The sequence below is a fragment of the Pongo pygmaeus genome, chromosome 1 (assembly GCF_028885625.2).
Source record: "Pongo pygmaeus isolate AG05252 chromosome 1, NHGRI_mPonPyg2-v2.0_pri, whole genome shotgun sequence".
In the NCBI taxonomy this organism is placed as follows: Eukaryota; Metazoa; Chordata; class Mammalia; order Primates; family Hominidae; genus Pongo; species Pongo pygmaeus.
In genome coordinates, this window is record NC_072373.2 from 14,670,192 (window position 1) to 14,682,101 (window position 11,910).

Here is an 11,910-nt window from a genome sequence, read left to right on the forward strand (position 1 = left end):
GAGATGGAAATCGTGCAATGCACTCTACTCTTTATATGTTACAGAGGAATCTGGAAGCTTTATCGGGTTGAAATGCAATTCCTAGGAAATTATTCTTGCTCTTTTCCTGTGGCTGTTTGTCTTGACACAGCAGCAGTGCAATTTCAGTGGCTCTACTCCTTCACAAAGACCTTTGAGAGGGAACTATGCTGAGAGATGCAAATTCAAGGTTTTCTGAAAACACCTCAGAATTGTCCAGTTCTGCCCCCAGATAAAACCACTGGAATAAAGGTCAGAAATCTCCAGATGTTCTTGGGCCTTGTGCAGTCATCTCAGGTAATTCAATTAGCTTTTGTGTCTGCTTTGCAATTATTAAAAAAATATATAGGCCAGGCACAGTGGCTCACGCTTCTAATCCCAGGACTTTGGGAGGCCGAGACGGGTGGATCACCTGAGGTCAGGAGTTTGAGACCATCCTGGCCAACATGGTGAAACCCTGTCTCTACTAAATATACAAGAATTAGCTGGGCGCCGTGGTGCATGCCTGTAATCCCAGCTACTTGGGAGGCTGAGGCAGGAGAATCACTTGAACCTGGGAAGAGAAGGTTGCAATGAGCCGAGAAAGCCACACTGCACTCCATCCTGGGCGACAAAGTGAGACTCTGTCTTAAAAAAAAAAAAAAAAAAAATATATATATATATATATATATGTATGATATACTTGCCTCAGAGGGGGCTAAAATATCAAATTAGGTAATCTCTATGACAGGTTTCTGGTTTTTCATTTATCAACCAGACATGAGAAGGTGCTGTCATACAAGGCATCATTAGGTGATTGGGCACAGTGAGTGCCTACCACCCAAAATAGAGACTTTCAGTTATTATATTAAACAGAATAATAGCAAATCGCTTTGAAACACTGGAGAGAAGGGGCTCCCCCTGCTGTCATCACAGAAAATGCATTGTCTCAGGCCAGTGTCTTGTAGCTAGAGTACTCACTGGGTTTCAATCACAGTACCAGAAGATTCCCGAAGTTATCATCACCTTGCAGGATGTATAGTTTCATTGGAACTAAAATTAAAATATCACAAAGAAAGAATATGCATATTTTTCTTGAAAAACCCTATGCTCAGATTCATTTACTCAAGGCTCAGCCTGCCTATGAATCACCAAAATGGTCTACCTCACTCCATTTATGACTTTAAAAGCAAGGATGGTATATGTGTGGCTGGTAGCAGCTGGGGGTGAGTGGGTTGAAAATATGTTTGAACATATTTCATTTTTGTTAAGGTTTGTTTAAATAAGGAATCAATAAAAATGATGTATAATGGGAAGTAAGAGCATCTTCATTGGATTTTGACCTTGGTAAAAACGTGTTTGTAAAAAATCATTTAATTTTCTTGTGAATCATATTTCTTTACACAGGAGCCACTGGATTCATGAATAAGTCTTCAGAGGGCATGAAGAGTTGGGTTTGTCAGCCTCAAATTTGTAGCACTGGAAGGAACTGATTCAAGGTCTCAGTAACAAATACTGGCTGAGCTGAGTCTCAAGGAATGACCAGACCAAGCCAGAGATCTTTCATCTAGGCCATGTTTGCTGAGGGGTTGAGGACATGGATGGAATTAGGTTGAAACTCTTCATGAACAAGATGAATTGTAAGCAGTTAAGAAGGAAAAGACGCTGGATGTGGTGGTTCACACCTGTAACCTTAGCACTTTGGGAGGCCAAGGTGGGAGGATCACTTGAGACCAGCCTGGGCAACATAGTGAGACACCATGTCTACAAACACTTTAAAATAAATAACAATATTTATTGTTAAATAAATAAAAAAGGAAAAGAGATGGCATGTGCAAGAGTTGAGAGATTGGAGAGGAAAAATTACATGAAGGAACCAACATCTGGTCATAGCCATTCATTCATTCACTTATTCGTTCATTGGTTCACTTACTCTTTCACTCCACACATATATCTCATGGTAAATAACATGGCCTCCGGGGTCAGACTGCTTACTCTTAACTTCCAGCTCCACCTCTTTCTAACCTTAAATATAAAGGTATTAAGAAACAGTATCTTCAGTTTGCTTCCAGAAACCACTTTCTTCATTCTGCCACCTCACTGGCTGTTCTTTCACTGCTTCCTCATCATCTCACTTGTTGCAGTGCCCCTAAGCTTAGTCCTCAGATGGTTTTTTTTTTTTCCTCTCTCTCTGTCTACACTTACTCCCTGCAATCTCATCCAGAAATATGGTTTTAAAATAACATTATATGCTTACTCTCAGATTTATTTCTCTAGCCTAGACCTCCGTCCTTGAGTGCCAGCCTTGTATATCCAGCTACCTACTCAGTTGTTCGCTTGAATATCTAATTGACATCTCACATTTATATGTCTGAAGTTGAACTTCTGATCTCCCCCGACCCTCCCCCCACACCACCGCACCACAGTCTCCTTTCAGTCTTTCCCATTTTACAAAATGGCAGTTCCATCTTCTAGTTGTTTGAGCCATAGACCTTAGAGTGGTCTTTCACTTGGATTTTTTCTCAGCCACTCTCCTTCCAATCCATCAGCAAATCCTCTTGGTTCTACCTTCAAAATATATTCAGAATCTGACCACATCTCACTACCTACTAGACGCCACCATCATCTCTTGTCTAGGGTGTTGCAGAGTCTTCCAGACTGTTCCTCCAGTTTCTGCCCTTGCCCTCTGCAACTTATTCTCAGTGCATCAGCCAGAATAAACCTTAAAAATATTCATCTGATCTTGTTTCTCCTTTGCTCAAATCCTTTTGTTGCCTTTCTGTCTCCTTCAGAGTCAAATCCAAAGTCTTTCCAATGGCTATCAAGGCCATGCTGTTTCCCAGACATGGCTCCTATCCTGGTTCATGCTAGCCACGCCAGCTTCCTGGTATTCCTTGACCTTGCTAAGCATGCTCCCACCTCATAGCCTTTGCATTTGCTCTTCTCTGCTTGGAATGCTGTTCCCTCAGATGTATGCATAGCTCATTCCCTCATTTCCTTCAGGTCTCTATGCCAAGGTCCCCTGATGAGTGATCTTCCCTGATCAGTCCCCTGATCTTCCCTGACCACCCTCTATTAGCATCCTCTTGCTCCTATAACAACGTCCCACACACTTAGTGGATTAAAAGTACACCGAATAATTATCTTACAGTTCTGGATGTCATTATCTAAAATTAAGATGTCGGCAGGGCTGGTTTCCTCGGGAAGCTTCAGGGGAGATGCCACTTCCTTGCCTTTTCAGCTTCTAGAGGCCACCTGCATTCCCGGGCTTGGGGTCCCTTCCTTGCATCACTCCAGCTTCCTGCTTCCATCATCACTGCTCTTCCTGCCTCCTTATGAGGATCCTTGTAATTATATGGGGCCCAGCTAAGCAGTTCTAGGGTAATCTCATCTCAAAATGGTTAATTTAATCACATCTGCAAAATCCTTTTTACCATGTGACTTCATATATTCACAGGTTCAGAAGATTAGGACAGAGACATCTTGGGGGGCCATTATTCAGCTATCATAATATATTTGACACACTATATAAAATTATCCATGCTAAGCTACTCCACATTCTATAGTCTCTGTTCCTCTTTTATTTTTCTTCCTGGTACTTTGTATCATCAGATGTTATACATTGTTTACTAATTTGTACGTTTTTGTCTCCCCAGACCCTAGGCCCTGCATTCGGTAGAGCAGGGATCCCCAACCCCCAGGCCGCAGCCCCATATGGGTCCATGGCCTGTTAGGAACCAGGCCATAAAGCAGGAGGTGAGCGGCAGGTGAGCGAGCATTACCTCCTGAGCTCCACCTCCTGTCAGATCAGCCACGGCATTAGATTCTCATAGACACGTGAACCCTATTGTGAACTGCACATGCAAAAGATCTGAGTTGTGCACTCCTTATGAGAGTCTGATGCCTGATGATCTGAGATGGAACAGTTTCATCCCCAAACCATTAACCCCTTCTCTGTCAGGTCCATGGAGAAATTGTCTTCCATGAAACCAGTCCCTGGTGCCAAAAAGGTTTCGGACTGCTGCCATAGAGTGTAAACTCTATGAGGAAGGGCAAAGTGACCCCCACTGATATGGTATGGCTCTGTGTCCCCACCTAAATCTCATGTTGAATTGTAATTCCCAGTGTTGGAGGTGGGGCCCGGTGGGAGGTGATTGGATCATGGGCGATGGTTTCTGATGGTTTAGCACCATCCCCCTTGCTGTTCTCATGATAGAGTTCTCATGAGATCTGGTTGTTTGAAAGTGTGTAGCACCTCCCCCTTGTCTCTCTCTTCCTCGTGCTCCCACCACGTAAGATATGCCTGCTTCCTCTTTGCCTTCTGTGATTGTAAGTTTCCTGAGGCCTCCCCAGCCATGCTGCCTGTACAGCCTACAGAACTGTGAGCCAATTAAACCTCTTTTCTTTATAAATTATCCCGTCTCAGGTGGTTCTTTGTAGCAATGAGAGAACGGACTAGTACACCCACTGTCATGATCATGTGTGCTGTAAATATTTGTTAAAGGAATAAATTTAGTTTCTGATCTCAACAAGGGAAATATGGTGAGAAGTAATAGAAAATAAGAAAAGAGCCATAACAATGTAGTTATAAGATACAATGGAAACCCAATCAGTCTACCTCGGGAGAGAATGCTGAGGGTAGCAGCCATGAGGTGGGGCTGGCCAGGCAGGATAGAGAAAGAGCAGAGCTCAGCGGATCTAAAATTAAGGGGGCTTTGGGATGTTGAGCAAACACAGGGACCCCACAAATGCTGTTCAGCCAGGACAGAGGGTCCGCACAGACAGACCTGGATCAAAAAAAAAAAAAAAAAAAACAGAAAGAAGCAGTCAGAGGGCATATGGTAACCACATCAGAGTCCCAATCAGAAGGGTGATGTGTCTTGAGATGCTTTTACAGGTGCAGAGTTTAGGGGGATTTAAGATAAAGCAGGAGAAAGTAGGCAGGAAGCAGTTCTTGTGGCATAGGATGGTGACTGCTTTGCTCAGGCTCAGCCTGCAACAGTGGTGGGACTTGATTCTGATTGCTGGGTCACAGGTGGGTGCTGCTGCCATCTGATCAGTCACTGTGGTCTTCTACCTTCTGGCATGGGAAGAGACAGAGGGCGGTGCGGGTAGGGCAAGACTCACTTAACAGCTCCTTGGGTGGTCTTAAGAGCACGTTAGCAGCAGTTCTTTGTGTTTTGAAAGATTCTGCTAAGTGGACATAGTACAGTGTCATGGTTAAAGGCCTGACTGCTTTCAAATCCCAGCTCCACCATGGCTTAGCTGTGTGTCCTTGGAAATACATTTTGTTCTTTTATCTTTTTTTTTTTTTTTTTTTTTTTTGAGATGGAGTCTCACTCTGTTGCCCAGGCTGGAGTTCAGTGGCACGATCTCGGATCACTGCAAGCTCTGCCTCCCGGGTTCACGCCATTCTCCTGCCTCAGCCTCCCGAGTAGCTGGGACTACAGGCGCCTGCCACCATGCTCGGCTAATTTTTTGTATTTTTTGTAGAGATGGGGTTTCACCATGTTAGCCAGGATGGTCTCGATCTCCTGACCTCGTGATCCGCCTGCCTCGGCCTCCCAAAGTGTTGGGATTACAGGTGTGAGCCACGGCGCCTGGCCTACTTTTTGTTCTTTAAGAGATTGTCAGGAAGAATCAGATAGAAGCAATCAGGGTGTGTGAGACCTGATTATGAAGCAGACATTAATCATATCATGTGACTCCAATCATCAGGTCCTAATACTGTCCTCCAAACACAGGTAAGGATTATCCCACCTGACAATGGATAAGTTCTTTGATGTCTCTAAACCTCAGTCTTCTCATCTGTAGGATGGGAAAAATAATAGTACCTGTTTCTTAAATTCATTGTGAGGGTTAAATGAAGCAATGTGCAAAGTCTCCTTGAGTCTGTGATATTATATATGTGGGGTCTTATTATTTATCCCAAAGCAGGAAGCATCAGAGTTCTGGGAAGGTGACTTAACCTCACCTGCTCTTCGTCTCACACAGCCTTCCCACTCAGGTCTTCTGTGGATAGAGTTCCTCTGAGAGTATTTTTTTTTTTTTTTTTTTTTTTACCAGATGGAAACTTGCTCTGTCATCCAGGCTGGAGTGCAATGGCATGATCTCAGCTCACTGCAGCCTCTGCCTTCTGGGTTTAAGCGATTCTCCAGCCTCAGCCTCCTGAGTAGCTGGGACTATAGGCACATGCCACCACACATGGCTAAGTTTTGTATTTTTAGTAGAGACAGGATTTCGCCATGTTGCCCAGGCTGGTCTTGAACTCCCGAACTCAAAGCAATCCACCTGCCTTGGCCTCCCAAAGTGCTGGGATTACAGGCGTGAACCACAGCGCCTGGCCAATCTTCTTTGAACGCCTATTTAACACCCTCAAGCTTCAGAGACCCCTCTCCAGACCCCTACTTGGTGGAACCCATCCCTTCCACTTCCAGTGGTAATGGATTTCTGGTTCTCTGTCCTGTTTGTGCTCTGCAGACTCTGCTCTAAGTCTTCAGTTGCAAGTCTGCATGCCTCTGCTCTGTTCAGGCTCCTACAAGCCCCACTGTGGGGAGCTCTGGTCCCTTTTTGGCTATGGGGAAGAGAAGCAAGAAAGGGCACCATGTTCTAGGAGTCAGAGAGAGTTGGTTTGGAGAATTTTAAGGCTGCTTTAGTTTTGGTTCTGTCTCTCCCTAGCAGCAAGGGCTAAGGTCAGTTTTATGCTAAATTAACTAAATGTATATTTCACTCATCACACCCTAGCTATGGAGGAACACTAATGCTTATATTATAGAATTATGAGCATGAAAACACTCTGCAAACTCTTAAGTAACATAAAAATGCTGACTTTTATTGTCTAACTTGGGATTTTCTACCCGAGCTTTGCTTTAGTGATGAAGTTGGGAACCTCCTTTTCTTACACAACATTTTTACAACTATCAAGACGACTGATTAACTCTTCTCTGACCACCTGAAATATGTATCCAACACAGTTCTTCCGAATCCTGAGCTCGTCCTGAGGACGCCGCCTTTTCTGTGAGCTGCTTCTCATGGCTTTGGTGCAGTTATAAGTCACTGGGTCACGTTTCTGCACTGCCTTGCAGATATGCTCTACTCAAGTTTGCCATGAGGTCCACAGCGGGAGCCAGGAGGTCAAAGGCACCAGAAGAGACCACAGCCTTCCTCCTAGCAAGGCTGGGAAGACCTGCCAGGCTAGCTGCCCTTTACTTTAGTCCCCATAGAAAGGCCACCAGAGACAAAGTCTGAATATAGAAACAGAAGGAGGCTGGTTCCTTTGGGCACATCTGACAAGAGATTGGAAATACTTCTACTAATTGGGGGCCTATACAAATGAGTGTCTCATTTCAATGTGTGGTCAAGATTCAATGTAAGATTGCTAAGATGGGAGCTATGGCCTACCTGCCTTGTCTTCCTTAAGCCATAATAAATGCGTTTATAAGACACCATGGGGGCATAGGGAAGATATAGTCACTCTGCCAGGAGAGAGGTAGCAAGGGGGAGGGGTTCATAGAGGAAGAGACACTGAAACTCCTTTGCTTTGGGTTCCCAGGTCCCACCATGAAGGTTCACATCCGCCCCAGTCCCCAGGCTAACCCAAGCATGAAGTGGACTTTTGAGGGACCTCTTCCAGTCCCAAGATCATCTTGTAGCTCTGAGTTCCCTTGTGGCTCCCTGGGTTTCCTTCCCTGCCAAGCCCCAGGGCTACTGTCCTTAGGAAAGTCTTCTAGGTGGCTCCAGGCCCCTAGATCACACCTCTCAGCTACTTCTTCCCTCTCTGGACCCATGTTGGGCAAGTCCATCGGACAGGACTGTGCCTTGGCCCACGCCTAAGCTCTATTTGGTTGCCCGGTCCCCACATCCTTAGGTCTCTTCTAGGACTGGAGATCTACCATAAGCCCCAGTACAGTGAAGAGGACTCTGCTGCTTGCCTTGTTTTCTGCCCAGCATCTCCTAGGGGATGGAGTTCTGTCCAGGTTCCCTGTCACCATACCACGCCTTCCTGTTGAGTCTCTGCTACCTCATCTTGGGCTCCATGATGCCAACCACTTTCTGGACTGTGTCTGAGACTCTTGGAGCTTAGGATGCTGCACCTCATCCCAGCCCATCATCTCCCAAATCAGATTTTGCCACCAAATCAGTTGAACCAGTGCCTGTCCCTTCCTAGTAAACAAGTTTGGTGCCACTGTATAAGTCAGGGCTCTCCAGAGCCTGACTAATATACAGAACCAATAGGATAGAGAAAGAGAGAGACCGATTTTAAGGAATTGGCTAATGTGATTGTGGAGACTGGAAAGTCTAACATCTGTAGAGCAGGCCAGCATGCTGGAATTTTGTTGTGGAGTTCATGCTGCAGTCTTCAGTCTGAAAATCTGCAGGCTAGAAACTTAAGCAGGACATTTATGCTGTAAACTTGAGGTCCCGTTCCTTCTTCTTCAGGAAACCTCAGTCTTTGTTTTAAAGGTCCTCAGCTGACTGGATGAGGGTAATTTGCTTTACTTGAAGTCTACTGGTCTAAATATTACATTTTAAAATACTTTCAAGGCAACATCTAGACTGGTGTTTGGCCAACTGGGCACCATAGCCTAGCCAAGTTGACACATAACATTAACCATTATGGCCACTTTCCAAGTTTCCTTTTCCATCCCCAGACAATGACGCCTCTACCAGTTGTGATGCTTTCAAGGGCAAAAATCACAGAAAATCCTACTCAAATAGGCTTAAACTATAAAGAGAACTTAATGGCTCTGGGAACTAATAAAATCTACAGTCAGGTAGGCCCTAGGTCTGACTTGCTTAAGGTTTAAGCATCTTCTTTCTCTGATTCTCGTGTCTGTACCTTCACTGTGTTGATACTATCTTCAGGCAGGCTTCCCTCCTGCTTACAAGATGATGCACTTTCTCTTTCACATCCAAGAGGAAAGAGGGCAAAGCATTCCTTCTAGAACAAGTCCCAAGCTTCCCTCTGATTGGCTCAGTCCTGACATCATCATTGTGGGCAAGGAAAAGCTCTGCTCTGATTGGCTCAGGTCTGCCCATGCCCTAACCAATCCCAGGGCAAAGGCATGGGATTGCCCTGACTAGCATCTAGTTAGGAGTCTTTCCCTGCAATTGGGAGTAGGATCAGTCCCACCACAATAAACGGCTGCTGCACAGTGGCTGAGGAATGGACTGGATGTTGGGAGATAAACTTAGTACTCCACATCAGCCTCCAAAGCAGGGCTGCCTGGAAAGAAGGGTGTTCCCTGTGTGGATATCAGGGCAGTATCAGTACAGCATGGCGGAGTGGGGTCGTGGCTAGTGGACATGTGCTCACTTCAGATGTCCTTGTCCCTGATCTGTTTGCCCCTCCCTCTGACACTGAGGGAGTGCTCACCTCAACAGGATTAAACTCCTAGCAGCTGGCTTTACAACTGCGGGATTTGGGATGTTGCTGGGAGCCACCCAGAGCTGAGGTGCATGATTCACGCTGTTCTGATTAGTGGCTTGGCAGGGACAAAGAATGAAGGAGGAAGGTGGCTTAGAGACAAGTTGGGGCAGCCCAGAAGAGGGGGTTCTTTGAGATTTTGATCTGTAGTTTGTTTTTGTTTAAAAAACCAACAACTGAGGTGGGAAGACTCACATCTTAACAAGTTGTAAAATGCCTCCTCCACCCCATCCTCTGTCTAGGCCTCTTCCCTCTTTACTGTGCTGCCACTGCAGTCTCTGGCACAGGCACGTCACACAGAAAGCCAAGGGAGGGAGGGTGATGCAGCCTTGCCGAAAAGCACACCGGTTCCTCGTGCACAGTGAGATGGGAGCGCACGGCCTGTTGGTGTGGGCGGCCCCGGCGCCGCCTCGTACACTAGGTGTTACCATCAGTCTTTGAACAAGGGCCATCCACTGTCTGAGCAGACACACGCCAGGTACCTGTGTACCACGTTGGAACTGAGAAAGACCACGAGAAAAAAAACAACAACCCAGCAGAGCTTTTTGTGGCCTCAGTATCACTCTGGGCGAGTGAGAGAGGCATTTGGGGACCAAACATGGCTGGGATTAAACGAGGGCGTTGCTACCTCAACAGGTACATAATTCTAAATTGTGCGAGGGGAAAAAGTCATCCTGTTGACTCCGAACAAAATGATTTATGGTTTACAAAGCTGTTTTGCCTCTGTCGGGTCATTTAATCCTCATAACTGCCTCTAAGAAACACTTTTACAGAACAGAAAACTGAGGCAAAGCTGAGCGACTTGCTTTAAATTATATATAGTTATAAAGTGAAGCTGATCTAACTCTAATCCCATTTTCTTCTTTTTGCTATTTGAGAGTTACATTTTTTTTTTTTTGGCCCTATCAGTACAGGGAATATTAGTTAAGACGTGCCATGGAATGGATTATACAAATCCCCCAAACCCCTTTGCTTACAGACGGGTTTATACTCATTCTTCATGCTTAGCTTGCTAATGTAGGAGTCACATGTTACTGTTGTCTTTATTCTCCTGGTTTAATCAGGAAAACGAGCCAGAAGAGCTGAAATGATTAGCTTGGGATCGTTAGAAGAGGAAAGAATTTATATTCACAGTGACTGTATTTCTAGTCCATTGATTAGGTAATTTTGCTTTTATGAATCAATTGTCATGATTGCTATGCTGAATAAAATGTGGAATTGCGATCACAAAGAAAACATAAATTATTTAGTTTTAAAATACATACTATCTATGCATGGGCCTAAATAGTCAATGGAATATTTCTATTTCCTCTTCCTGATTTTTATTTAGGTTTCCTCAAGGGGCACTCACATAGGTCCCTCAGTTCTCCTGTGGCAGGTAGCAGTGTGATTCAACAACATGCAATGTCCTGCCATGTGACATTATTAATTAACTCTCATTGACAGCCCCGTTGTACATGCAGGTTGATTATTCAAATTCAATACAGTGTGGTTTAGGGGAAACATCAGAGACTACACATACCTTGAATCTGGGGCTCCAATTCCGAAGGCAAGGTGATTTCTAGAAATATGTATGATCACCTTTGGAGAGTCTAGTAACAAATGCACCAGCAAACTCATCTCTTATTAATGTGTTAATTTTTTTTCCCTAGGGTATATAAAGGTCATTTCATAAATTGCACATTTCACACTGATTAATCTTCATGGATTATCTCTTGCTATAGCAAATATGATAATGTCCAACAATTGCAATTAATAATCATGGAACTTTACTTCATGAGAGGATGTTTTGAAAGCCAAATAATCACTGTTAAGAGGATAGCAGAAAATTGGATAGGGCAGAATAGAAGTGGAAGAAAGAGGAGCGAATAGAGAAACACATAGAAATGGATGTAGTGCTTAGGATACTCAAACATTGAAAGGTCTGGGTTTAGGAATTAAAAACAAAGGAGGTATTTGGCTTAACCACTATGGGATTTTTCTTTTTTCTTTGATTTTTTTTTTTTTGAGACAGAGTCTCATCCTGTCGCCCAGGCTGGAGTGCAATGGCACAATCTTGGCTCACTGCAACCTCTGCCTCCCAGGTTCAAGCGATTCTCCTGCCTCAGCCTCCTGAGTAGCTGGGATTACAGGCACGTGCCATGATGCCCAGCTAATTTTTTGTATCTTTAGTAGAGACAGAGTTTCACCACGTTGAACAGGCTGGTCTCGAACTTCTGACCTCGTGATCTGCCTGCCCTTGGCCTCCCAAAGTGCTGGGATTACAGGCGTAAACCCCGCGCCTAGCCACTGCTATGGGATTTTAAGGATTCTAGATATAAAATATTTCATGGATTAAGTCATTTGACAAACATCTATTGTGTGCCTCCTATGTGTGTGGTACTGGAGGTTTTAGATTATTATGATCCAACGGTCTTATAGCCTACTGCAAAAGGACGAGAGAGAGAGAGAGAGAGAGAGTTGATGAACACGAAGGAAAAGGAGAA

At 44.6% G+C, this 11,910-nt stretch overlaps 1 non-coding gene across 1 annotated transcript; it reads right to left on the bottom strand.

Moving 5' to 3' along the window:
• Nucleotides 1-5,636: 5,636 nt before the first annotated feature.
• On the bottom strand, nucleotides 5,637-5,764 carry LOC129023585 (U8 small nucleolar RNA). Its single transcript, XR_008496851.1, has one exon. It is a non-coding gene; the product is annotated as a U8 small nucleolar RNA (small nucleolar RNA).
• Between the last annotated feature and the right edge of the window lie 6,146 nt (nucleotides 5,765-11,910).